Raw genomic sequence first — 25,814 nt, 5'->3', positions numbered from 1 at the left:
GATCAAGACATAATAAGCATCTCTGCAAAATTTAGGACGACATAGATGAATTAACATCACATATCAACAACCTTGGGGAAATAAATGGAAGTGCGGGAGCACGTTGCCAGAGGTCTCTCAATCTTGCACAGAAATCTGGACGTTACATCGTTACATGGCGTAAGATAAACATGACTATAGCGTCGAATGAGGCTGGCGCCGCAACAAAGGGCACTTGAATGAACAGGAGAAGACAGTGTGTGTCAACCAGCAGGCAGTTACAGTGCACTGTAGTGGTGTGCTTCATTACAACATGGCCCAGCGACAACTTTTGTACGATTTCACACGGAGAAAAGTCATAGGGAAACCGGAATAAGGACGAAGTGTGACGAGTCTAGTCCAGGAGTTTGGGATTGCTCACAGAATTGTTTTATGTATATAGTGAGCGATTGGAACCACATGCACTGATGCCCGAAGGTGAGGAGGTGGTCAATCACGGTCGACTACAGCAGCAGATGACCGCTACACTTCGCAACAGGCAAGAAGAGATCCACGTCAAACAGCGGGTGCAACGTGTCGAACACTAGCGGACAGCCGTGACGTTGGCGACCTCCACTATATAGGCTCCCAGAATGAAGTTCGTGCATTGGCAATAACTTTGTCTCACTGGTACTGGGATCTGATTACCAGTCCTTTACGAGTAGTGCTCATCCAACACAGCATTCAGACACACGCACGGGTTATCTCAACGCAGTCCTAGTACCATATTCTGTCACAACTAGCGAAACCTCATCTACGGGTGTGGGACTAAAGCTTACGTCTTTTTTAATTAAAGCTTTGCCTCCTGTTATTGTCAGAAATTATAAAAATTGAAGTAAATAAATATCAAGGTTGGACAACAATATGGAATCACCAAAAACACAACACATTATCATCCCTAATACGGTGTAGGAATCCCGTTGGCACTCGAAACAGATTCCAGTTATCTCGGAATAGTTAAATACAGGTCCTGTGCGGTTTTCAAGGGAATCTTCTAGCTTTAATCCCGGAGGGTTCAGGTAACGATTATGGATGTAGATATCGATCACATACCTTTTTCTCCGGAGCAGATTACAAAAGCTCAATAATATTGAGATATGATGACTGTGGTGGCCTGGGGAGATGCGACAATTCATCCTCGTGCCCACAAATCAATTCCTGGACGATGCGAACTATATGAACATAGTTCCTATCGCCTTGGAACACAGCATCACCATTGGAGAACAAAACCTGTACCATGGGATGGATCTGATCATCCAAAATGGTCACATAATCCTTTTCAGTAATGCTAATTTGCAAAGTAACAATGGGCCCATTGATTAGCACGGTACGGCAGCCAGAATTATCGCGAACACTTGCCGTGTTTCATTCTTTGGACGTAAACTAGGCCAGAAGTTGGAAACAGTGTGAAACAAGACCCATATGACCAAATGACTTTCTTCCATTGCATATGGAGTATCGTCTCAGTTATGTAACTGGATTCGTGATTTCCTCTCAGAGAGGTCACCGTTCGTAGTGATAGACGGTGAATCATCGAGTAGAACAGAAGTGATATCCGGCGTTCCGCAAGGTAGTGTCATAGGCCCTCTACTGTTCCTGATTTAAATAAATGATCTAGGTGATAATCTGAGCAGCCCCCTTAGATTGTTTGCGGGATGACGCTGAAATTTACCGTCTAGTAAAATCAACATACCATCAATTCCAATTACAAAATGAGAGAATTTCTGCATGGTGTGAAAATTGTGAAAAGTGGCAATTGGCACCAAACAAAGAAAAGTGCGAGGTCATCCACATGGTTACTAAAATAAATCCGATAAGTTTTGGGTATACGATAAACCGCACACATCTAACGGCTGTCAATTCGACTAAATACCTGGTAATTACAATTACGAGCAACTCAAATTGGAAAGATCGCATAGATAATATTGTGGGGAAGGCGAAACAAAGACTGCGCTTTGTTGGCAGAACACTTAGAAGATGCGACAAATCCAGTAAAGAGGCAGCCTACATTACACTTGTCCGTCCTCTGCTGGAATACTGCTGCGCGGTGTGGGATCCTTACCAGGTAGGACTGACGGAGGACATCGAAAAAGTGCAAAGAAGGACAGCTCGTTTCGTGTCATCGCGCAATAGGGGTGAGAGTGTCACTGATATGATATGCGAGTTGGGGTGGCAGTCACTGAAACAAGCGCGGTTTTCTTTGCGGCGAGATCTATTTACGATATTTCAATCACCAACTTTCTCTTCCGAATGCGAAAGTATTTTGTTGACACCCACCTACGTAGGGAGAAATGAACATCATAATAAAATAAGAGAAATCAGGCTCGAACGGACAGATTTAGGTCTTCCATTTTCCCACGCGCCATTCGAGAGTGGAATGGTAGAGAAGTAGTATGAAAATGGTTCAATGAACTCTCTTCCAGTCATTTAAGTGTGAACTGCAGTGTAACCATGTAGATGTTGATGTAGATGTAGATCAATAGTCCAGGTTTTATGGCTTCATCACCAAGATTTCATATTACGGGCGTTAGCACCACTAATGAGTGGTTTTGAAACATCAGCTCTCCCTGTAATTCCCTGCATATGAAGTTCACTTCGGTTTGATTTCGTGCTGTCAGGGTTCAATAGTGCGACATGCAGCTCTGCAGTGACTTTTACAGCTGTCACCCTGTTGTTTTTCGTCTTTTTTCCGTATACCCAGTATAAATCTTCAGTTCGATGTCTCTTGAAACACCAAACTCTACGGCTACGTTGCTAAAGGAGGCACCCACCATTCTAGCACCAACAATTTTCCAACGTTCGAATTCACTTAGATCCGACATAATTCACTCACAACTAATCGGAACACTGTTCGGAAAACGACTGACACTTGCAGTGTGTTGAAGACATTACCCAGGTTTGGCTAGCACCAGCATTTATGTTAAAGCATGTCTTTCTCGCGGTGTTTTGATATTTTTGTCCAACCACAGAACCTTGCATGTACAAAACATGCAATCTGAGCGTCTCGTTGTCATTAAGTCCCATAGTGCACCGAGACATTTGAACCATTTGATCCCACTATTCGTTGGTACACTCCCTAAGCTTTTGGCACCGCCGCATACTGTGCCGCCGATGTCACCAGAACCAGACGTACTGGTCGTCGGGAAAAATGACCACCCCCATGTAGTCTTTGCGCCATTGTAGAGAGTGAGATTGCGTGCCTTACAGCCCTGTTGAATGTAGTTGCAATTGCACTAGCAGTTTCATGTGGTTCCATTCTTGCCTGTAGCACAATGTAGAGGTCATCTGTTGCTGTAGTTGACTGTGGTTATTCATCTCACCTCTTTTGGGCAGCAGTGCTTGTGGTTCGGAAGGCTTCCCATGCACGGAAACAGCACTGTCAGCTATACTAAGCTCCTGGGCTAACCTCGCCACACTTCCTCCATCTTCCACTTTTCCAATGATTCTTCCCCGTGTTAAGTCTTTCAAATACTGTCTCCGGGCCATGCTACAATGAGGAACACAACCACAATGCATCACATCTGCTCACTAACTGAGACACACTGTATTTTCCCGTTCCTTCAACTGTCTCCTGTTGCGAAGCCAGACCAATTTGGTGCTATAGTCACGCTGGCCTCAATCCGTCTACCATCCAACTTCTTATGCATGACTGGGAGACCATTGGCAACGTGCTCCCGCATTTGCATTCATTTCCACCCAGTATTTTACTATGTTATGTCACTTTATCTAGCTCGCCCTTAAGTTTTACAGAGCATTATAGCTTCAGTAGCATCATCCTACGTACAGGTAACGTTTAAACCGTGCACTATCTCATAGAGCCTTCGAAAGCTATAGCATGGATTTATTGAAGGGAGCAGAGATAGTACGGATAATCTACGGAGATTTCCTGCTCATCTGTTTTAGCTATTGACACGGAGTGTATGCATGCGGCATTCCTGTACAAACAGTTACGTATACACGGCAGACACTTCGGTCCAGAATGAAGTCTCATTATTTATTTATGGTAACGCCTCCTCCATATTTGAAGCCACGTGACACAATCACTGAACCGCTGGTTTCTGTGACGTCATCTATGACATGTAAGTCTTTTCTAGTGGAGTGTCTTTCAGGTACTGCGAAAGAACTCCGCCTGTTTCATTCAGAATAACATCCATTAGCGCTATGCGTCTCGATGTACTGGTACGTAGTACAGCAAGGCTTAGGAATGATTCATGAAGATTAGGAAACGTGCCTGCAGGCAGAAAATAGCAAAAGCAATAGTAACAGAATTCCGACGACAAAGATCCAGCTCATTTTCAAAATTATAGACCACTTTGTCATAAGAAAGCTCGTTTTAAGGTTCATGCATCATGAACTGACTCCACTGTGAAAGCTTGCAGTCGCGCATGGAGCGTCACTGGTAAAATCAGAGTCTTTTTGGATGTTAACTAAACTAAAGTTAACTAAACTCCGCCCGAACAGGCCATCAAGGCCTGACGACAGAGACCGGCCGCCGTGTCATCCTCAACCCACAGGCGTCATTCGATGCGGACATGGCGGGGCATGTGGTCAGCACCCTCTCCCAGCCGTACGTCAGTTTACGAATCCGGAGCTGCTACTCCTCAACCAAGTAGCTCCTCAGTTTGCCTCACAAGGCCTGAGTGCTCCCCGCTTGCCAACAGCGCTCGGCAGACCGGATGGCCACCCATCCAAGTTCTAGCCCAGTCCAACAGCGCTTAACTTCGGTGATCTGACTGGAACCGGTGTTACCACTGCGGCAAAGCCGTTGGCCCTGTCTGGATATAAGAAGGACAAATTCATCGAAATTTTAATTGTTTGGACGGTTGAAAGAATAGATGCATTTAACCAATAATATTCATTAGGAATGTTAACAGATTGCGCTGTGTCGTACAGGCCTCAGTGTTAGTTACGAATACGAAGGCACCATGGACAGAGGTTACACCAATGAAGAGTACGCTGACATGCACTTCATGTATGGCATGGCGAATGGCAGTGTCCTTCAGGCTGCACGATTGTATGAAGAAGCTTTTCCCCTCTGCAGGCAGCCCGACAGGCGTACATTTAGCTGGTTACATCAGCGCCTCAGAGGAACCGAGAGTTTCGCACACCATGCACGAGAAGGTCGATCAAAATCCATAACACCCGATGCTGAGGAAAGAGTGTTACGCATTGTACACGAACGCCGAGTACTTCAACAAGAAGGACTGCTACCCAAGAGCTTGTCCTGAGTCATAGCACTGTGTGGCGGATTTTACATCTATCCATATCATCTCCAGAGAGTGCAAGCCCTCAACAATGTAGACTTCCCTCTTAGAGAGAATTTCTGCCAATGGATGCAGCAACATTGTACCCTGAATCCCCTGTTTGTAAGCAGTATTCTGTCCACGGATGAAGCAGGATCTATCAGTTGCAGTATTTTGAACAACCATAACTGTCACGTTTAGGCCGATGTCAGTCTTAATGCACAACATGTATCACGACATCAGCAGCCTTATTCGTTGAACGTCTGGGCAGGTCTGCTCGAAGACCGCATAATTGGACCATACTTCCTACCACAGGGACTAACTGGACAGCGTACATGCGGTTTCTGCGGTCTATACATCCAGATGTCCCTCTGAACCAACGCCTGAACATGTGGTTCATACATGACGACGCTCCAGCATATTTTTATTTACGAGTGCGCCGACTCGGACGCATGGTCAACATTGTATAGGTAGAGGAGGGCCTGTGGCATGGTCTCCAAGGTTTTCGGATTTAAATCCCATGGATTTCTATGTGTGGGGTCGTCTCAAATGCCTGGTCTACGCTACGGAGTCCAGCTCTGTTAGGGAATGGCGCTTGCGTATTGATGCAACCTTCCAGCATTTACAGAATTCCCCAGGAATGCCTAAGAGGATTCGCAACTCATTTCAGGGACGAGTTCAATGTTGCATTTAGACGCATGGACAACATTTCGAACACCTACGTACTTTCACATTTAGAGATGCCGTGTGTTCCTAGACACTGGTCAACCACAAGAGAAAATGTGTTGTATCTCGACAACGGTTGATTTGTGGACCCATGTTTATTGAAGCTTTTTACCTACTTTCCATGTGTGAATTATTAACTATCACTTCTGAAACACCCTGTAAAAGTAGGAGCAGATGTAGAAACTTCCTGTACTCCTGTTGGCAACTGCAAGTTATCGCTGCATGTTGTGAAGTAATACAAAGATTTCATGTTTACTATTGTCACCGGCTTTCCTGCGAGTGGGCACACAAATTTCACTGCACACGGAACAGAAAAATTCTGCGATTCTCATAGAAGACTGTGCTCCTCAGGCTCACATGTGTTTTCACACAACATCAACGATGATTTTCTCGTGATCCTCAAGATCCAGGTTACGGTAAGCCTCCTACTGACTCTGTGCAGGAGACTGCGCTTGATCTTAACACGTTTATAAGTAAAAAGTGAGGTTCGCTTGACATATAAATCCAAGCATTGCGATGAAGTAATAGATTTCTGTTAATGGAAATAAATCCTAAAGGCATCAAGTGAGAAGTTTGAGTAATAAAGTAATTTTTCACTGGCTGTATGACTTTTTTGGAAGCGATTTATTCAGTTCCAATACAGTACTGTATTATAACCATGGTCGTCTGCTTCCTACGACATATCATGTGTCAACTATATTTAAACTTCTGTATTTCCATATTCAAATGCAGTACGCATTGTCTAGGAATTTATGGTGACAGCACACAATAAGGAAGTCCTTTTACTTGTACAATTACAGTTTTGCTATGCAGCGTTGGTACGCAGGCTGTTTATGTAGCTGTATTCTTCGTTACATTTATCACCACTCTAGCTCAGTTTTGTTCTTCATAGCAAACTGCGTCTCATTGTAATTCGAAAAGGAAACTGTCCACTTTATCTCTATCTCTCAGTTTTTCTTTTTCTGTTTTGTCGTTTGTAACCAGCAGCTTCTATCGAAGCAACGATAATAAACCTACTTATCATTAGCACTGGGGTACTTGCTTCCACAGAGGCCTTAACGTCATGATCTTCACTGGTGCTAACGTAGGGATGAAACTAAGGCTTTTGGATGGCAAAATATACTATACGGCTGCACTTTGAGCGTCTTTGAGATTCACATACTTTCGAAGAACACTATGATATTTCTTTGTTATTGTAGATAATAACGTAGGGCAACATAAGGTGGTTTAATGGTAGTGAATAATGACCTTGAAAGCCATCTTTACTGCCGAGAACCAACCAACCATGCACCTTATTTCTTTTATGTCTCGTTTGAAGTTCTATTGACGCACTGACATTTGATGTCATGCAGTCTCATATAAACCCGACGACTTCTCGCAGTGATTGATACAAGTCACTTTTTTAAGTGTCCATGCGGGTTGAGGATGACATTCTCCTTCAGAAAAATGTTATCATGTATGATTCATTACATCCAGAAATATACTCGTACATTCAAAATTACATATGTCACTTCACGAGAGACAGGTATTTGTTCTTTATGAAGATTTTGCCGTATTAATTGAAGTTGAAGTTTCAGTCTCTTTTTCCAAACGTATTTGACAAAATACAATAGTCTTTTAAACATATTAAGGATATGGCGCTCAGAATTTAAGATGTAACTAGTAAAAATAAAACACAATTATGTAAAAGCAGCCGTTATTCGCTGCTTTTTGATCACGATGACTTTAACTGAATATTAATTTAGATAGAGCTAACGCCATAGCATCTCGAAGGAAACCGAGAGGCAAGAACTGTATTTTATGAGTATGATGGTGAACGTTATTTTCTTCAAATACTTATTCATGTAGCCACCCTAATAAGTGAAGTTTGCACAATTTCATTGAAATCTCATTAAACAGGTAATATTATCTGGAACATATCTAGAAGGGATCTGAATTCCTCACTAATCCACTTGGCATAGTCGCATTCCTAAAATTCTTTTTTTTTAGAAACTACCCAGAACATCTTCGAACCTAGATTCAGAGTTCAATACTGTGCGGACAAAAGCAGCATCCGTTGTTCACAACTGGATGCCCTTCCACCGATGACTACACATTCAGTATGTTTACATGCGAAACATCTTCCGAAAGACGAAAACCGAATTTCGGAAGCGGTTTTACGCTGTCGTGTTTACATGTTAATGCCTAAAGTGGATTTGCTAGCCCAGTCAAAAGACGGCGTCTGAAAAACAGCTGTTCCAGATTCTGATTTAGTCAGCGAGATCGCTATTTCTCTTAATTCAAATATTACAGTTAGACAGCTTCATGCTTAGTCTACTACTCCTACTTCTTCTTCACTGCACAATAAATCACTCCGTCTACATTAGCCGAATATTATTGGAAACAATAGATAACCTGACAAATCCAATAAACTACAGAAACAGTTGTGCGTTTACATGGGGGCTGAAATCGATTGTGGAAATGGAAAATAGGCAGCTAGAAAATACACTGACGGAAAAAAAATCGCAACACCAACAACAAGTAATGTAGAATAACGGAATTTCGGGAATACATTTGCCGGCTGCTGTGGCCGAGCGATTCTAGGCGCCTCAGTCCGGAGCCGCGCTGCTACTTCGGTAGCAGGTTCGAATCCTGCCTCGGGCATGGATGTGTGTGATGTCCTTAGGTTAGTTAGGTTTAAGTAGTTCTAAGTCTCGGGGACTGATGACCTCAGATGTTAAGTCCCATAGTGCCTAGAGCCATTTGAACCATTTTTGGTATACATTTGTGTAGGTAAAATATTTAAGTGGTAAATATTGCAAGATCACAGATTAATGTAAGAGCAAGTAAGCCGTTGGAAATGTGAAACGCTGGTACATTATTAACCGGTGTAATCGCCAGAATGTTGACTGTAAGCATGTAAACGTGCATGCGCTTTATTCATAACTAAGTTCTCGAATTTCCTGCCCTCGAAAAAAGTACTCGCGCTCCAATTTTTTTCGGGAGCGAGAGCTGCCTGAAACCAGAAGTGGAAAGCTCTGAGATATTTAGCGCGTCATATAACGCACATCAGAAAGACAGATTAGAGGCCAGAGGAGGGGAAGTGTTTATTGCAGTTGACAAAAATATTCTCCCTACTGAGGTCGAGTTGACTCTGACAGTGAAATTACCTGGTCGTGATAACAGGTCTTGGTGAAACCATGATAATTTTTGGATGTTTTAACAGGCCACCCGATTCCACTGTGACATCTCTACAATCACTCAAAGAAAGTTTACGGTCAGTGGCGCGTTAATACCCAGATAACGCAATACTAGTTGCAGGCGACTTCAACGTACCGAGTACAGGATGGGATATCTATGGATTCATTGCAGAGGTACGGACAGTCTTGCGAAGTACTTTTGAACACGTTTTCTGGAAACTGTCTTGAGCAGCTTGTTCGGCAGCCCAAATTCATTGGAAATATCTTTGTAGCTACAAATAGGCCGTACGTTATCAACAACTTCAGTATAAAAACGAGTATTAGCGATCATGGTGTCATTATAATCCGAGAAATGCTGAGGAAGCAGAGGTTGTTGCACTCTCGGTTCAAAAGAGAACGTGCAAATGGCGACAAGCCAAGGTTAGTAGAGATTCGTGACTATGAAAAGATCTGTGGGCGGAGCTTACAACAGCTACCGTAGCAAAAGATCTGGCAGAGAACCCGACAAAATACTGGTCCTATATAAAATGGGAAAGTGGCTCTAAGGGCTCCATCCTGTTACTTGTTGATCAATCAGGTGTGAGAGTTGAAGACAGCAAATCGAAAGTCGAAGTTTAAAATTTCACGTTCATGAAATCGTTCACGCAGGAAAATCGTACAAACATAACGCCGTTTGAATGTCCAAGAGACACCCGTATAGGCGACATAGTAATAAGCATCCCTGGCGTAAAGAAACAAATGAAAGAATTGAAAATAAATAAGTCACCAGGTCCGGATGGAATCCCTGTTCGGTTTTTCAAGGAGTACTCTACAGCATTAACCCGTTGCCTAGCTTGCATTTATTGGGAATCTCTCACCTAGCGCAGAGTCCCAAGCGACTGAAAAAAGCGCAGATGACTCCTGCATATAAGAAGGGCAAAAGAATAGATCCGCGAAATTACAGAGCAATATCTCTAACATCGGATTACTACAGAATCCTTGAACACATTCTCAGTTCGGGTACAATAAATTTTCTTGAGATCGAGAAGCTTATGTCCGAGAACCAGAATGGTTTTAGAAAGCATCGAACGTGAGAAACTCAGCTTGCCCTTTTCTCACATGATATATTGCGAGCTGTGAACGAAGAGAAACAGGAAGATTCCGTATTTCTAGATTTCCAAAAAGCGTTTTACACGGTGGGCCACTGCGGGCTGTTAAATGAGGTACGAGCATATGGAATAGGTTCACAGACATGTGAGTGGCTCGAAGACTTCTTTAAGTGGTTCAAATGGCTCTGAGCACTATGGGACTCAACTGCTGAGGTCATAAGTCCCCTAGAACTTAGAACTACTTAAACCTGACTAACCTAAGGACAACACACACATCCATGCCCGAGGCAGGATTCGAACCTGCGACCGTAGCGGTCGCGCGGTTCCAGACTGTAGCGCCAGAACCGCTCGGCCACCAGCGGCCGGCCTTCTTTAAGTTATAGGACCCAGTATGTTGTCTTCGACGGCGGGTTTTCATCAGAGACAAGCTTATCGTCAGAAGGGAAGTGTGATAGGACTGCCATTATTCTCTATATACATAAATTACTCGGCGGACAGGGTGGGCAGCAATCTGCGGTTGTTTGCTGATGACGCTTTGGTGTACGGTAAGGCGTCGAAGCTGAGTGACTCTAGGAAGATACTAGATGACTTAGACAAAATTTCTAGTTGGTGTGATGAATGGCAGATAGCTCAAAATGTATAAAAATTTAAGTTAATGCAGATGAGTAGACAAAACAAACCCGTAATGTTCGGATACAGCGTTAGTAGCGTTCTGCTTGACACAGTCACGTCGTTTAAATATCTTGTTGTAACGTTGGAAAGCGATATGAAATGGAACGAGCATTTGAGGAGTACGGCATGGAAGGTGAATGGGCGACTTCGATTTATTGGGAGAATTCTAGGAAAGTGTGGTTCATCTGTAAAGGAGACCGCATATAGGACTCCTGGGAGACCTATTGTTGAGTACCGCTCGAGTGTTTGGGATCCGTACCAGGTCGGATTAAAAGAATAAATTCAAGAAATTGAGAGACGGGCTGCTAGACTTGTTACTGGTTGGTTCGAACAACACGCAAGAGTTCTTGAGTATTGTTCATCTGTCTAGTATCCCTATCAAGTAGGGCTGATAGAGGAGACAGAGAAGATCCAACGAACAGCGGCGCGTTTCGTCACGGGATCGTTTAGCTGGCGAGAGAACGTTACGGAGATGCTAAACCACTCCACTGGCAGACGTTACAGGAAAGACAATGTGCGTCTCGTGGAGATTTACTGTTTAAGTGGAACGGGGCTGGAAGGATCACATAATGGCATCGAAAGTACCCTCCGGGACACACCATTAGTTGGCTAGCGGAGTATGAAGTAGAAGTAGACGTAGATGTTACGGACATGCTTCGGTAATTGAAATGGGAGTTACTGGTGGGAAGACGACATTCTTTTCGAGGAACACTATTGACAACATTTGCAGAACCGGCATTTGAAGCTGACTGCAGAACGAGTCTACAGACTTCAACAAACATTGCAAGTAAGGACCATAGAGCTACATAGACCGTCTTTTTCCCCTCTCTTTTATTTGCGAGTGGAACAGTAAAGGAAATGACTAGTAGTGGTACGGGGAATCTTCCGCCACACGCCATAAGGGGGATTGCGAAGTATGTAGATGTAGATGTCCCGTATGTGCTCGATTGGAGACATATCTGATGATCGAGCAGGCCAAGGCAACATGTAGACACTTCGTAGACCCTTTTGGGCTATAAAAGTGGTATTTGAGCGAGCGTTATCCTGTTGAAAAACGCCTACTGGAATGCTAATCATAAATGACAGCACAACAGGTCGAATTACCAGATCGACGTACAGTTTTGCAGTCAGGATGCAACCACGAGAGTGCTCCTGTTGTCATATGAAATCTCACCCCAGACCACAACTCCGGGGTAGGTCCTGTGTGCCTATCATGCAGACAGGTCGTTTGTAGCTGCAGAGCCATACGCCGAACACGATGGCCTTCCCTCTCGGTAGCGGCTCGTGCCCGTCAGGTGCCTGGTCTTCTTTCGACCGTACATTCTCGTGACCATCGCAGCCAGCCGCCATACACAGTGGCAACATCCCTGCAAGATCTTACTGCAGTATCGCAGGTGGAACACACAGCTTCTCGTAGCCTTATTACAAGACCCCGTTCAAACACAGTGAGTGTTGATAAAGGCTTTTTTGTCGGCTTAAAGGCATTCCTAGCTGACAGCAACTCACAACATCCAATCTCAAAGGTAACTAATGGTCAAGAATGCGTGTATTTAAAGCAAACGTGATTTGCGTCTCGTAGTGGTGCTATTAGCGCCACTCTTATGAGACTGGAGCGAAATTTTAATAGATATCATCTTTCAGATGTAGAAACACGCCTACCATATTTCGCTTATGTCGCACAACTTCTCCTTGGTATTGCTAATTTTTCGCGTTATTGTATATTGATTGAACTTGCAGTAGTAGCGCTTACGAAACCTTTGTTTGGCAGTTAGCGGGAGCCACTGTAGGTGTAGGGGGAATAAAGGAAAGAAAGTGATACTCTACCACCCGTCAATGTACTACTTTATAATAAAACGGCGTGCTTGTGTACCGTATATAAGGATTCCCTAGGATCGGATATCCTGACTCATGCATCCGATCTTATTGGCACTCGCTGCAGGCGTAGATAATAGCTCGAACGGGTGAAGTGGCAGGTGTTGATAGAAGCGGGCAGTCTTCCTCCCCGAGCCCGAAGGTATAGCCTCTTCCGATCTCTCGAACTGCGCAACACACTGCCGCAAGTGCCTTAACGGCATGTTAAGTGCTTGTCCGCCATCACTGTGAACGATCTCCCAGGCGTGATCGTCGCGTTGAGTGCTTCCCGTTCATTTACGTCACTCATTTTGGTGTAACAAGGTCGTAGATAACAGCTCTTTAACGTCAGATAACCTCACAGGAACGTCATCGGGAATACAACTAACAAAGAAACATTACCATCTTGACCTCCAATTTTAGCGAGGAAAGAGCACTCCTGCACAATATCAGATCCATAAATCGATCCAGTGCCAAAATTAGGACCATAATTCTTGCTACATGCAGTTATGAACTCTTGAATGTACGGTTTTTGAACATTCGCACTCTCCGGCGGTTTATCGCTCGCTCCGCCCGACAGCAGCCACCTGATGTCAGAGCGCGAAGTACTGTACGGCAGAGTGATAACCAGAGCCCCATGATCGTTGAAGAGGATGGATGAGGAGGGGCGAATGTGTCACGTCTGCCCAACGTGCTTTAAAGTCTTGTTCGAGAACGTAGATATAATATTATGTCAACCTGAAGCACATAAACCTTCAATATTATTTTAACAATATACTCGCACTGATATTCTGCAGCAGTTAATACACGGTGATACCGTGATAATATTACATAATTTCAAGGATGATAGAGGAGGGTAAATGTATCAATCTGATGTAAAGGCCCTGGTCCAGAAACGACCGAATCGAAATAAAGCGAAATTCGTTCTGGCACCTCTGAGTGGAATACGTGTGCCGGTGCTATTGTTGCTAGGGTCGTAAGGTAGGTAACATTCAGAGGTGGTAGTATGGACCAAAACAAGAAAAAATGTGCAGTAAATATGGGCTCTAAAATACATACCTTAAGAGTTATTGGCACAGTTGCGAAGATCAAAAAATAATGACGATGCCAGAAGACTAGATGTATAGATCGGATAACTAATAAAGAGGGTACTCAATCAGATTGGGAAGAACAGAGATTTATGGAACAATATGAATATCAGAAGTGATCGGTTGGCAGGATACATCATGAGACATCAAGGAATGAAAGGAAGTGTACGGCAAAGAAAACTGTAGGGGTACATCAAGGCTTGGCTACAGCACGCAGGTTCATATGGATGCAAGTTGCAGCAGTTTCGAAGAGATCAACCGGCTTGCACAAGACAGACTATCACCGAGAGCTCCATCAAACCAGCTTTCGGACTGACGACAACAACAATTAACATTTACATCAGAATAAGCTATCCCGAGAATTCTAATAGTCACTTATTTATCGTGTTTTCATACAAGTAATTATGCCGTGTGATGGAGACATTTCATTATCATGGAAAATGGTATCATTATTATGCATGTTAGTTAGTTTCAAATTCCGTGGATCATTTGGACGATTAATCGTAATGATATGAAACGAGTCATTTCATAATCAGATTACACATTCATATGTAAATATGATTATTTGTTGATCACTTACGTTTTCTTAGTCCTGTTTTGAGTCAGTTATTCCTACCCATCACCTTTTACGCATTACTTCTTCTGTTTCTCTTTCTTCTTGTTCTTCGTCTTATTCTTCTTTTTGTTTTTCTTTTCCTACTTCTTCTTCTTCTTCTTCTTAATTGTCGCTTAGGCCTCAGAGACCATATGCGTTCTCTACATTCCTCCACCAACCATGTCTCTTCCTGGCTTCCGTGGTCCATTCTCTGTTTCTCATGTCCATCACCTACGTATCCCTGTTGCTAACCTTCCATTTTGTCTGTGGTCTTCCTCGGCCCGTTCTAACTTCCATGGATCCTGAGACTACAACTAGTTGTAGTCTTTCCTCATCCATCCTAATTAGTTGTCCGGCCTACACCAATCTTCTTTTGTTCATCCTTAGGACAATATCAGCTTGTAAGTACAGGTCTGACAGCTCCTGGCTGTTTAATATCTTCCATTCCTTCGACTGGATGTCCCTCCTAGGCCTAAAATTTTCCTTAATATCTTTCTCTCTCAAAGATTAGCAGCTTTCGTTCATTTATTTTCCTTAATGTAAATGTTTCAATGCAATATAGAATTACCGGAAGAATTCTGTACTGGTATAGTCTAATTTTTAAACTTCGTGAAACACCGCTATTGTAGAGCACGACCGATAAGACAAAAATGTGATCTATTTGCCGTTGCGCTTCTTGCCTTAATCTCAATTTTCAATCTATTCTGATCGCCATATTACATGTTTTTCTAAGAAATGAAAGTAGTTTTCATGGAGGAACACCTACAGTTTTATCCAAATTTAACTTTTCTATCTGTCTGACATTTTACACACATTTCTTGCATCATTTTCCACCCATTTTTGTTGTAAAGAAAACATTAATGTAGAGTGATGAAAGTAATTTTTTCTTCTGGTATTGTAATGATGTACATTATTGTTCCTTTTGAACTGCCGTGGATTATTTACAACAACTTCAGGAGAGGAGAATTATACTGTGAAGCAGTAGTCAAAATGCCCAACTCCTTAAACAGTTGTCTGCAAGATGATCGTGGGTCAGCACCACATACTGTTATTACTGCACGTATCTGAGCAATGAAGGTTTCCTTTCTTAAAGCAGAATTAGCCCAGAGCATTATTCCATATAACATTATTGAATGAAAATTCGCAAAACATGTCAAACTCACTGATTTCATCTTCAGGAGATTTGCAATTATTCAAAGTAAAAATGTGGCTAAACTAAGTTGTTATAGGAGTTCCAAAAGGTGTTTTTCTCAGTGTGAAAATGGAAATGAGTGTACAGTGCTATGGGCCGGGAGTACCCCATTCGGGGAAGTTCGGCCGCCGAGGGCAAGCACTTGTTGCATTCGACGCCACATTGGGCGACTTGTGCGTCGGAGATGGGGATGAAATGATGATGACGACAACACAGCACCCAGTCCCTGAGTGGAGAAAGTCTACCGCCCCAGCCGGGAATCGAACCCGAGCCCCTTGGCGCGGCATTCCACCGCGCTGACCAGTTAGCTAACGGGAGCGGACTTAGTGTAAATTCTTATTAATATGGACACCCAAGAATTTTGACGTTCCATAGAAATCATCTTAAGCAAATGTCGTACAAGGCTCTTGTTGCATCCTTGTTATTGTTTCCTCACTATGTGTTACAGTTACTATTGGTGTGGGACCTCTATGTGTGCAGAACTAAATATGTCATGTCTTTCTGAAATAGAGACTAAGAATATTCGCAGAAAACCACTCAATAATATTTTAAGAATATCATTTGCAATTTTTTGTTGCTGTATGTATTTTAGGATTGATAACAATCATAGAGTCATCCACAAAAAGAACTAATTCTGCTTCTTGTATGTTAGACAGATGGTCATTACCATGTATGAGAAGAAATAGTGGACGTAAGATTGAGCCCTGTAGAACGCCGTAAGTGATTTCTCTTTCGCCAGAAATAGTCAGAAATATCTCCCCTGCCTACATTAGTTGAATTGCTATGCATAATTTCTGGCATTATTTTAGTTAGAAATGGCATACATTGGTTTGCTATACCATCAGTTTCATATAACATCAGTTTACCAAGGATAATATTGTTATTCACACAGTCAAATGCCTTAGATACGTTACAGAAAATACCAAGTACTTTTTTTGTTATTTAGTGCTGGTAAAATTCGGCGAATGTATGTGTAAATGAATTCTCAGTTGAGCAATTCTTCTGAAATCCAAAATGCAATTTACTGACGATATCATTGTCGCACAAATGGGATATTATTCTAGAATACATGACTGTCTCAAAAATTTTAGAAAATGATACCATTAGTGAAATGAGCTCGTAGTTATTCACGTTTCCTATCACCTTTGGTATACAGGGGTTTAACTATGGCTTTTTGTGATGCATTACATATTTCAGATAACAGCAGTGAAATGGGTTGGTTCTTATTGACATTTCTCATACTGGAGTTTAACAATGGCTTATTGTGATGCATTAAATATTTCAGAAAAGGCAGCAGTATTATATGTGAACAACTCTTTAGTGCTGTGTTGTGAACCCCATAAAATACAGATGAGCTTTTATTTTTGGGAGAATTTGTAATTTTCTTAATCTCAGAAGGAGAAGTGGGTGGGACATCCACGTAATTAAATTTTATGTAAGTAGCTTGTTCATCACACCTCTTCATTTTTATCGTCAACTCTTTGTCCACGCATTTTCTACTACTTGTAAGAAAAGATTAATACACAGATATGCTACATGTGACTGATTATTTATAGACATTCCATTTAAATTAATAGTGTTGTTATCCAGTTCATAGCTTATTGACCTGTCTTTTGTTTTACTACATCCCTTACAGCCTCACGTCTGTAGTCAGAATTACTGATTTCTGATATAAAGTGAATGTTATTTGACTTTTTAATAACTTTTATCAGTAAGTTTGAGTAGTTTTTGTAGAGTGCAAGTACTGCAGGATCTTTATTTGTACTTGCCGGCATATACAATTCTCTTTTCCTTTCACTGGATACTTTAAACCTTCTAGTGATCCATGATATCTTATTAGCTTACGTGAAAAGCTATTTTCAAATAATGATATGAATTTTCATGGAATGGATATAATTTTATCTTAGCATTCTTTCATTACTAATTTTGTTAATAACTTTCCCAGGTCATCTCTTGTAAACTGTTCTTAAAAATGTTTGTGCCGGAATCATTAACTATCCTAATGAACATTCACTGATGAATATCTATACTATAAGGCAATATTTCATTCACCCTAATTAACTGTGCATCCTGATCAGAGAGAGCAATTCTTACTGTGTATATCGTTATTTTCGTGTTTTATGCTTCATCAGAGAAAATATTATCACTTAGGATACTTCTATATTTATTCACCTTTGTCAGAAAGTTAATTGTTGAGATCAAATTGTAGGGTCCAAATAAGGTTTCCTGATAATTTTCCTATTAGAATTTTCTACAAAATCTACATTGAAATTATCACAACACATTAAATACTTACTGTTGTGTGGCAGATAGCGTTGCAGGGAATTCATATTCCTCAAACAGTTTAAAATTTCACTGTGGGGATACATATGCAGTTAAAACTAAAAGTGAACTATTTTTCAGTATTAATTCAGAAGTGTAATCTTCTATGTGCTGATTATTAAAAAATCTACTATTTTTCAGTATTAGTTCAGAAGTGTAATCTTCTATGTGCTGATTATTAAAAAATCTACTTCCTTCAATGTTTCTGAAATTGTACGTATATGACGACTCCTCCTTTTCCAATGTTAGTTCTACATGATTACAGTGCAAGAGTGTAATCTTTTATATTTAACTTCTCTAATCCTGTGGTTACGTGGTGATCAATCGCAAAGGACTTCAGTGTTTTCAGAGGTTTTAAACTTTCCAAAGAGACAAGCAGCTGTTCTATCTTATTACACTCTGAGACAAAATAAAAAGACCCACCACGAATTAATTATCGGGTGGATGTGATGTATATGTACAGCAAAAAAATGATTATAGTTTCAGAACTTCATAACCTTAGCAAATCAATAACCCTTTGGTTCATCTCATCCCTTATGCAAATAGCTATTCCGCTTCGCATTGGTTAGTGGAGTTGTTGGATGTCCTCCTGAGAGATACCGTGCGAAAATTCTGTCCAACTGGCGAGTTAGATCGTCAAAATCCCGATCTGGTTGGAACGCCCTGCCCATTATGTTCCAGTCGTTCTCAATTGCGGCGTAATCTGGCGACCTTTTTGTAAAAAGTAGAGTTTGGCAAGCACGAAGAGAAGCAGTAAAAACTCTCACCATGGTAGGGATGGGTGTTACCTTGAACTGTAAGTCCAGGGTGGCTTTCCACGAAAGGCAACAAAACGGGGCGTCGAATATGATTGATGTATCGCTGTGCTTTAAGAATGCCGCAGATGACAACCGAATAGATTCTGCTATGAAATGAAATGGCACCACAGATCATCACGCGTGGTTGTCGGACCGTATGGCGGGCGGTCTGGGGCGCCACCTGACACGTCTTCGGCCGGGAACCTCACTGACTGGAGTAGAATTGTCTTCGCTTCGAACTGAACCCTGATGACCAACGAAGACGTCTCTGCAGACGTCCCGGATAGTGGACAAGATGAACTTGCATCTCCCCTGGCCACCAGTCACAAGAACTCAATGTTATTGAGGCTTTATGGTCTACCTTGAAGAGCAGGGTGCGTGATCACTATCCGCCACCATCATCATTACCAGAACTTGCCGCTATTTTGGAGAAAGAGTGGTATAAGATTCCCTTGAAAACCACACAGTAACTGTATGTATGCGTTCCGAGACTACTGGAGGCTGTCTTGAATGGCAACGAATTTCCCACGCGGTATTAGGCATGGTAATGTTTTGTGTTTTTGGTGTTTCCATATTTTTTCCATTTCCTGTACAGCCTGACAGATGGCACAAAAAATTATTCTAGATCCAGACACAGTTCTTTCTCAGTAGTGCGGTCCACTGCCAACAAGTGTTTTGAACTACCTTATAGAAAACATGCACAATGTCTCTGGCGAGCACCCTTGGCATATAAAGGTAACAATATTTCCTACTGACTTTATTACTGTTGTCTAAAAGATTTCCCACTTTTCTTATATTTTTAGATGTGTATATGCAGTAACAATACTTCACTAGTTTGATGTTTAAGACACTGTAACTAACTGATTGTAACTGCACTTCACTTTTCTGTACACTATAATCAAGATTTTAGGGAAACATTTCAGTGTATTTTTAATGTGTTGAAGCGTTGATCGAGCAATGCTTTCTTTGATATCTTTATCTGCAGTCGACGCATTTTTCAGTGGTCAAATAACAATTAAAGCTTGCTAATAGCGGCTTTGTTTGGAGCTGTGCACATTTTAAGATTTCGTCTCTCACGGGAGTTATTACGTAACAATGCTTTATGTATTCCTGATACCCCACCTTGCTTCTCTCTTAGTTTACTTCTTTCTGTTAGTAACATGCGACTAGGTTAATTTTTTTCTCGACGTATTCTGCGTATATTACGTTTTTTATAAGTAGAGTAAGTATTATTATAAGGTTTTACTTATTGATTGAAGCAGTTGGGTATACATGCTCTGTCAGATGCGAAATTATCTAAAAATTTACAGGAAAGAAGCCATGTCAGACGAATTGCTGTTGATGTCGCTAGAGGAGCCGCTTGACGAGGCTGTCTACATAGAGAGCTGGTCTCCAAGTACGGACGCACGATCTGAGCATGAAGCGAACGAAAGGACAGCAGAGTAGTTTGATAACGATTCCTAAACTGCGTCTATAGTAGCCCTAACTTCTGCAAACCGTGATAAGTATCAAGAAAAGGAGAAACAATAAAGTTCAAGAATGAAGTTCCTCCAGCAAGAACTGCATGTCAGGATACAGTCACACAGTTTCCAGGGGTAAAGCGGGAAAAAAGAAATTCTAAAACGGTTCTGTATTGCTGGAATCTATTTTTTCCAGAGGCTGTAATTGGCCATATTGTACAATATACAAAACAAGAACAATTAAACAGAATAGGAGCAGCTTATTCGCGGAGTGCTCGAGACTGCCCACAGAAAGATTCTGAAGAATTATCGGCTTACCTTGGTGTTTTATACGTACCTCGCGAAAGTGAAAAAGTCGCAAGAGGGTGGATCGACTCAGTCTGGTAAAACGGGAATGAAGTTCACCTTAGTTGTTCACTTCATATGATTATGTCGAATCTCTAGTAGGAGAGATGTTGTGAATGTAATGCTAACCTGCTTGTAACCATTCCATATTGAAATATTCTTAGGTCAAGCAATACACATGTTTCATTTAATGCTCTGACGTATCGATAATGTGTTGGTAATAATGAAAAAGAAATTTACGTGATAAATGTAATTTTCTGTAGAACTTACAGCAAAAAACATAAAAGTTATCTCCATTAGAAAAATATCTAGTACAAGAGTTATCGCGTGACAACAATAGGCTCGAACGATGGCGGGATAATATTATTCTAGCTTCACCAACTCGTGTTTGAGAACATGCCAGTAACGTTCTCGAAACAACCAAGTAGATCCGCCACAAATCCCGCCGCTCCTGCGTCACATTTATAATGACTTCATTCGTTTGCCTTTTACAACAATGCCAGGCAGACGAGCAGTACACGAGAGTGGAACTGATAAATGTCAACAGAGCCTTGCGTGTCAATTGACTACGTATACACGGTAATTAATTCCTTCCACAACTTTGACTAACCAGAAAGAATGCAGATGCGCCCCAGTGAAGAGTCAGGATTGGCGTTTTGAGGGAAAGGCCAGGCTTCGACTAGTGCGGTCGCTGCCATCGACCGGAACTGTTCCGTGCTCACGCATTAACGAGCACGCGGCCCAGCAAGCGCACGCACTCGGCCCACACAGCCAGCATTACGGCCGCTGCGTCAACAATGGCCTCCAAACTCACAACAAAAGAAAATAACAGTCGTCTGGGAGCGGACACAATGGCCCTAATAAACTGCCTTCGCGCGTAATGTGCTCCTCCAGCAAAGTACTTGTCACAGCAAGGAGAAGCAGGCCGCTCTGTCACACTAGCTCCGTGACTTGGGCCACGCCGTACGGGCCGTGACTACCCATAGCCAACAGGCGTGGCAAACAAAGCGGTAACTCCTAAATCACATTCGAACCTAACTATAGTTTCCTCAAGAATCGATGGAAATAGAAAAAATAGAGCAAAAAGATTGTAATGCATAGAAATTCAATTTGCCTTATTTTCCCCATTTTCCAGATTGTTGCACAAGATATGTTTGATTTAGTAGTAGAACTATAAATAATAGTAGGTCAGTCTAAAGGAACTAGGCGCCCAGATTGCACAGCACGTTAAAGCACCTTTTATTGGATGCAGGCTCAGGGGGGTGAGCCAGCCCCAGATCGGATGCACCTCGCGTATTAACGACGAGGCCTGGTGATCCAGCCAGCTTGGATGTGGTTTTTAGCGATTTTCCACATCCTGCTATGTGAATACCGGGCTTCTACCCACATCCTGCCTCGGATACACGCTACACAAACATTTAAAAAACGCGATCGTGCTTGAACTTAGATTTATTATAGACAGTCTGATGGGATACACATATTCCGTCCAGGGGAGAATAGTAGCGTCATAAAAGCATTCCACCACCAACTATCGCTAAAACGGCCTTAATCCATAAACAACTGCCGACACCGCAGAAGAAACGGTAAAAGGCGCAAAAAGAAAAATAACAATGGGAATGCCCGTCCGTTAAGCAAAACAGGCAAACAAATGGTTCAGATGGCTCTGAGCACTATGGGACGTAACTTCTAAGGTCATCAGTCCCCTAGAACTTAGAACTACTTAGACCTAACTAACCTAAGGACATCACACACATCCATGCCCAAGGCAGGATTCGAACCTGCGACCGTAGCAGTCGCGCGGTTCCGGACTGAGCGCCTGAACCGCTAGACCACCGCGGCCGGCGAACCTACTAGAACAAATGGAAATTATCGTACACAGAAAACGGCAGCCGAGTATGCTGCTGAATAAACAGAATGAGTTTAACTTACATTCTTATTCTGATGTATTCAGAAACCTACTAATTTGAGCAGCGTCGAGCGCCGCGACGGCTTGTCTTGCGGTCGTGTGCGCCGGTCACCCACGAGCAGCAGACTGGAGCTTCTTCCGCAAGCCCCGCTACAGAAAAACAAAGATTATTACAGGGAAGCCACGTGGTGGCGTCACTGAGATTCCAGTCCGTATGTGTCATCGTCTATCAACATTTTTAATTAATAGTCACAGTCTTGTTAACTATCTCACACTTAGCTTAATGTTTAATTGTTCTGTCCTGCTGACAGGTTTCGATTTATAGATTTTATCTTGCTTTTAAACATTTTACTCTGGCTTTTACCCCATTATGTGTTATTTACTTTGCCAGATTATAAGTTTTCTGTTATTACTCTTTACGCGTTTCATGTGAATTTTAATTATAAATTTAATTCCACACATCGCATTTCAATTCATTGTCAAACGCTCATTTGGCCATATGATGTAGCTTTAATTAATGACTACGCATACTGCATTTTACCTACTGAATTTACGATACTGGTTACTCATTTACCCCACTTATAGTTACCTCTACTGGCCTCAGTTATTTGTATAAATACTGGTCGCATCCAAGCCATCACCAGAACTTACCATGCACCTAGAAACAGTACACAAACTTTGACTTTGATACCTACATCAGACTATTTTTATGGTATGTATAGCTGGTATGCATGGCTGTTAATCGCTAATATTTTTTATTTTTCTTATATACACTATGCTTGTTGCAAATTTTGTTTCAGGTAATTGGACACAGTTGGTTACACTGCTAATTTTCTGAAACTTCCTGGCAGATTAAAACTGTGTGCCCGACCGAGACTCGAACTCGGGACCTTTGCCTTTCGCGGGCAAGTGCTCTACCATCTGAGCTACAGAAGCACGACTCACGCCCGGTACTCACAGCTAGGAGACGAGATACTGGCAGAAGTAAAGCTGTGAGTACCGGGCGTGAGTCGTGCTTCGGTAGCTCAGATGGTAGAGCACTTGCCCGCGATAGGCAAAGGTCCCGAGTTCGAGTCTCGGTCGGGCACACAGTTTTAATCTGCCAGGTAGTTTCATATCAGCGCACACTCCGCTGCAGAGTGAAAATCTCATTCTGCTATTTTTCTATTTGTAACAGACCTGAAGACAGCAATGGCTGAAACTGGTAACTGTGAATTGTACAATTTACGTGAGCAAGACGGACGTTTACAAATTAATGCCATAAAATGATCGTGGACTCTTTTAACAGACTTCATGACTTCAACTGATAAGTAATTGGGTAGTTCAGGAATACATATATTATTACTGAATCATTTTTGTACGTTTTAATTTGAAAATGTCTTGCGGGATGTATACTCGTATTTTGTGGGACGGATACTATCGTATTTCTATTTTTTTTCTATGTTACAAATATAAAAGGGTTCATCACCACGAATCGAAACGTCGTACCGGCCATTTGCTAGTAGTGTACTACCTAACTGATTATCTGGATACGATTCACGAGTCGACGCAAAGCTCGGACCCATAAGAAGAGTAGTAAAAAGAATCAGTGGCAAGCCAAAACTTTGTTTCTATGGTATCGCTCTTCCCATGGAAGGTAAGCATTTTGGTTCACGTCACTGTCGGAATCATTGTTGAAGCTTGCTGTTGTAGTGAATACAGCAAATACGAGTACTACCCGAAATGTGGAAGAAATGCATCGCAATAATGCTGTTTATTTCATAATAAAAAATTACTATATGAAGTTTATGTTTGTAGCGTATACGCATAGTAAACGTTTGTTTAAATAGTTGAGGACATTAATTGCAGTCTCACAATAAGTTATTCACAAATGAAATTGTTGTCTGTATTATCTTCGAGCTAGTGAATAGTATTGTCTTTCACAAATCTTTGGTAATATTTGCCTTAGTGGCAGAAAGCAGTCAGTCATTAGAATGCAGTACTTAGTATGTAGTCTCACTTCCATATTACAATTTTTGCCAGTCAGTTTCGGATGACATGCATCCGTTCTCAACTTTCAACTAATGTTGAACCCACCACTTCATCAGTATTAGGAATCTGGTAAATGATGAGTGCCATCCGAAACGACTTATCAGCAAATTGTAATGTGCAAGTTAAACTAAAAGACCCAGTCACATTAATGTGACCTCCGACTACGTTCGACGGTTGTGTGCAATAACTACTTCTAACAAGGGAACCTCCCCATCGCACCTCCCTCAGATTTAGTTATAAGTTGGCACAGTGGATAGGCCTTGAAAAACTGAACACAGTTCAATCGAGAAAACAGGAAGAAGTTGTGTGGAACTATGAAAAAAATAAGCAAAATGTACAAACTGAGTAGGCCATGCACAAGATAGGTAACATCAAGGATAGTGTGAGCTCAGGAGCGCCGTGGTCCCGTGGTTAGCGTGAGCAGCTGCGGAATGAGAGGTCCTGGTTCAAGTCTTCCCTCGAGTGAGAAGTTTATTTTCGCAAAGCTATGATGTGTCCGTTCGTTCATTGACGTCTCTGTTCACTGTAATAAGTTTAGTGTCTGTGTTTTGCGACCGCACCACAAAACCGTGCGATTAGTATACGAAAGGACGTGCCTCTCCAATGGGAACCGAAAACATTTGATCGCAAGGTCATAGGTCAACCGATTCCTCCACTGGAAAACACGTCTGATATATTCTATACGACACTGGTGACGGCATGTGCGTCACATGACAGGAATATGTTGTTGACCCACCTAACTTGTACTCTTGGCTAATGGGTGAAAAGATTCTTCTACCTTACCCGATTTAGGATGTGATAATCACTCCCAAAAAAGTGATGAAAACATGAGTTTGTCACATAAACTGCAACAAATGAATGCAACAGTTTCACAGTCGCACAGTTCTCCCTATGCTCTGTTAAAGCATATGTTTTTAACGTTTTCAAATTTTTCCGTGAGTAAACCGTCAAATCCTGCATATGTCCAAGCAAATCTGAACATGTCCTGGAATTTTGGAGAGCGAAGTTGATTGTATAAAAAACTAAACTTTTCACTCGAGGGAAGACTTGAACCACGGACATTTCCTTTCGCTGCTGCTCACGCTGACCACGGGACCACGGCGCTCATGAGCTCAGACTATCCTTGATGTTGCTTATCTTGCGCGTGGACTACTCAGTTTGTATATTTTGCATATTTTTTTCATAGTTCCACACAGCTTCTTCCTGTTTTCTCGATTGATCTGTGTTCAGTTTTTCGAGGCCTATCCACTGTGCCCACTTATAACTAAATCTGAGGGGGGTGCGATGGGGAGGTTCCCTTG

General features: G+C 42.0%; 1 protein-coding gene and 1 pseudogene across 2 annotated transcripts in view; one reads left to right on the top strand and one right to left on the bottom strand.

Annotated features, from left to right (window-relative positions):
* The window catches only part of LOC124555664 (protein Wnt-16-like), a 776,949-nt gene that overhangs the window by 619,326 nt on the left and 131,809 nt on the right, over positions 1-25,814 (top strand). The window lies entirely within an intron of this gene.
* Positions 4,671-4,788, bottom strand: LOC124557054 (annotated as a pseudogene).

The sequence above is a fragment of the Schistocerca americana genome, chromosome X (genome assembly GCF_021461395.2).
Source record: "Schistocerca americana isolate TAMUIC-IGC-003095 chromosome X, iqSchAmer2.1, whole genome shotgun sequence".
Classification (NCBI taxonomy): Eukaryota; Metazoa; Arthropoda; class Insecta; order Orthoptera; family Acrididae; genus Schistocerca; species Schistocerca americana.
This window is presented reverse-complemented; position numbering and strand designations above follow the sequence as displayed.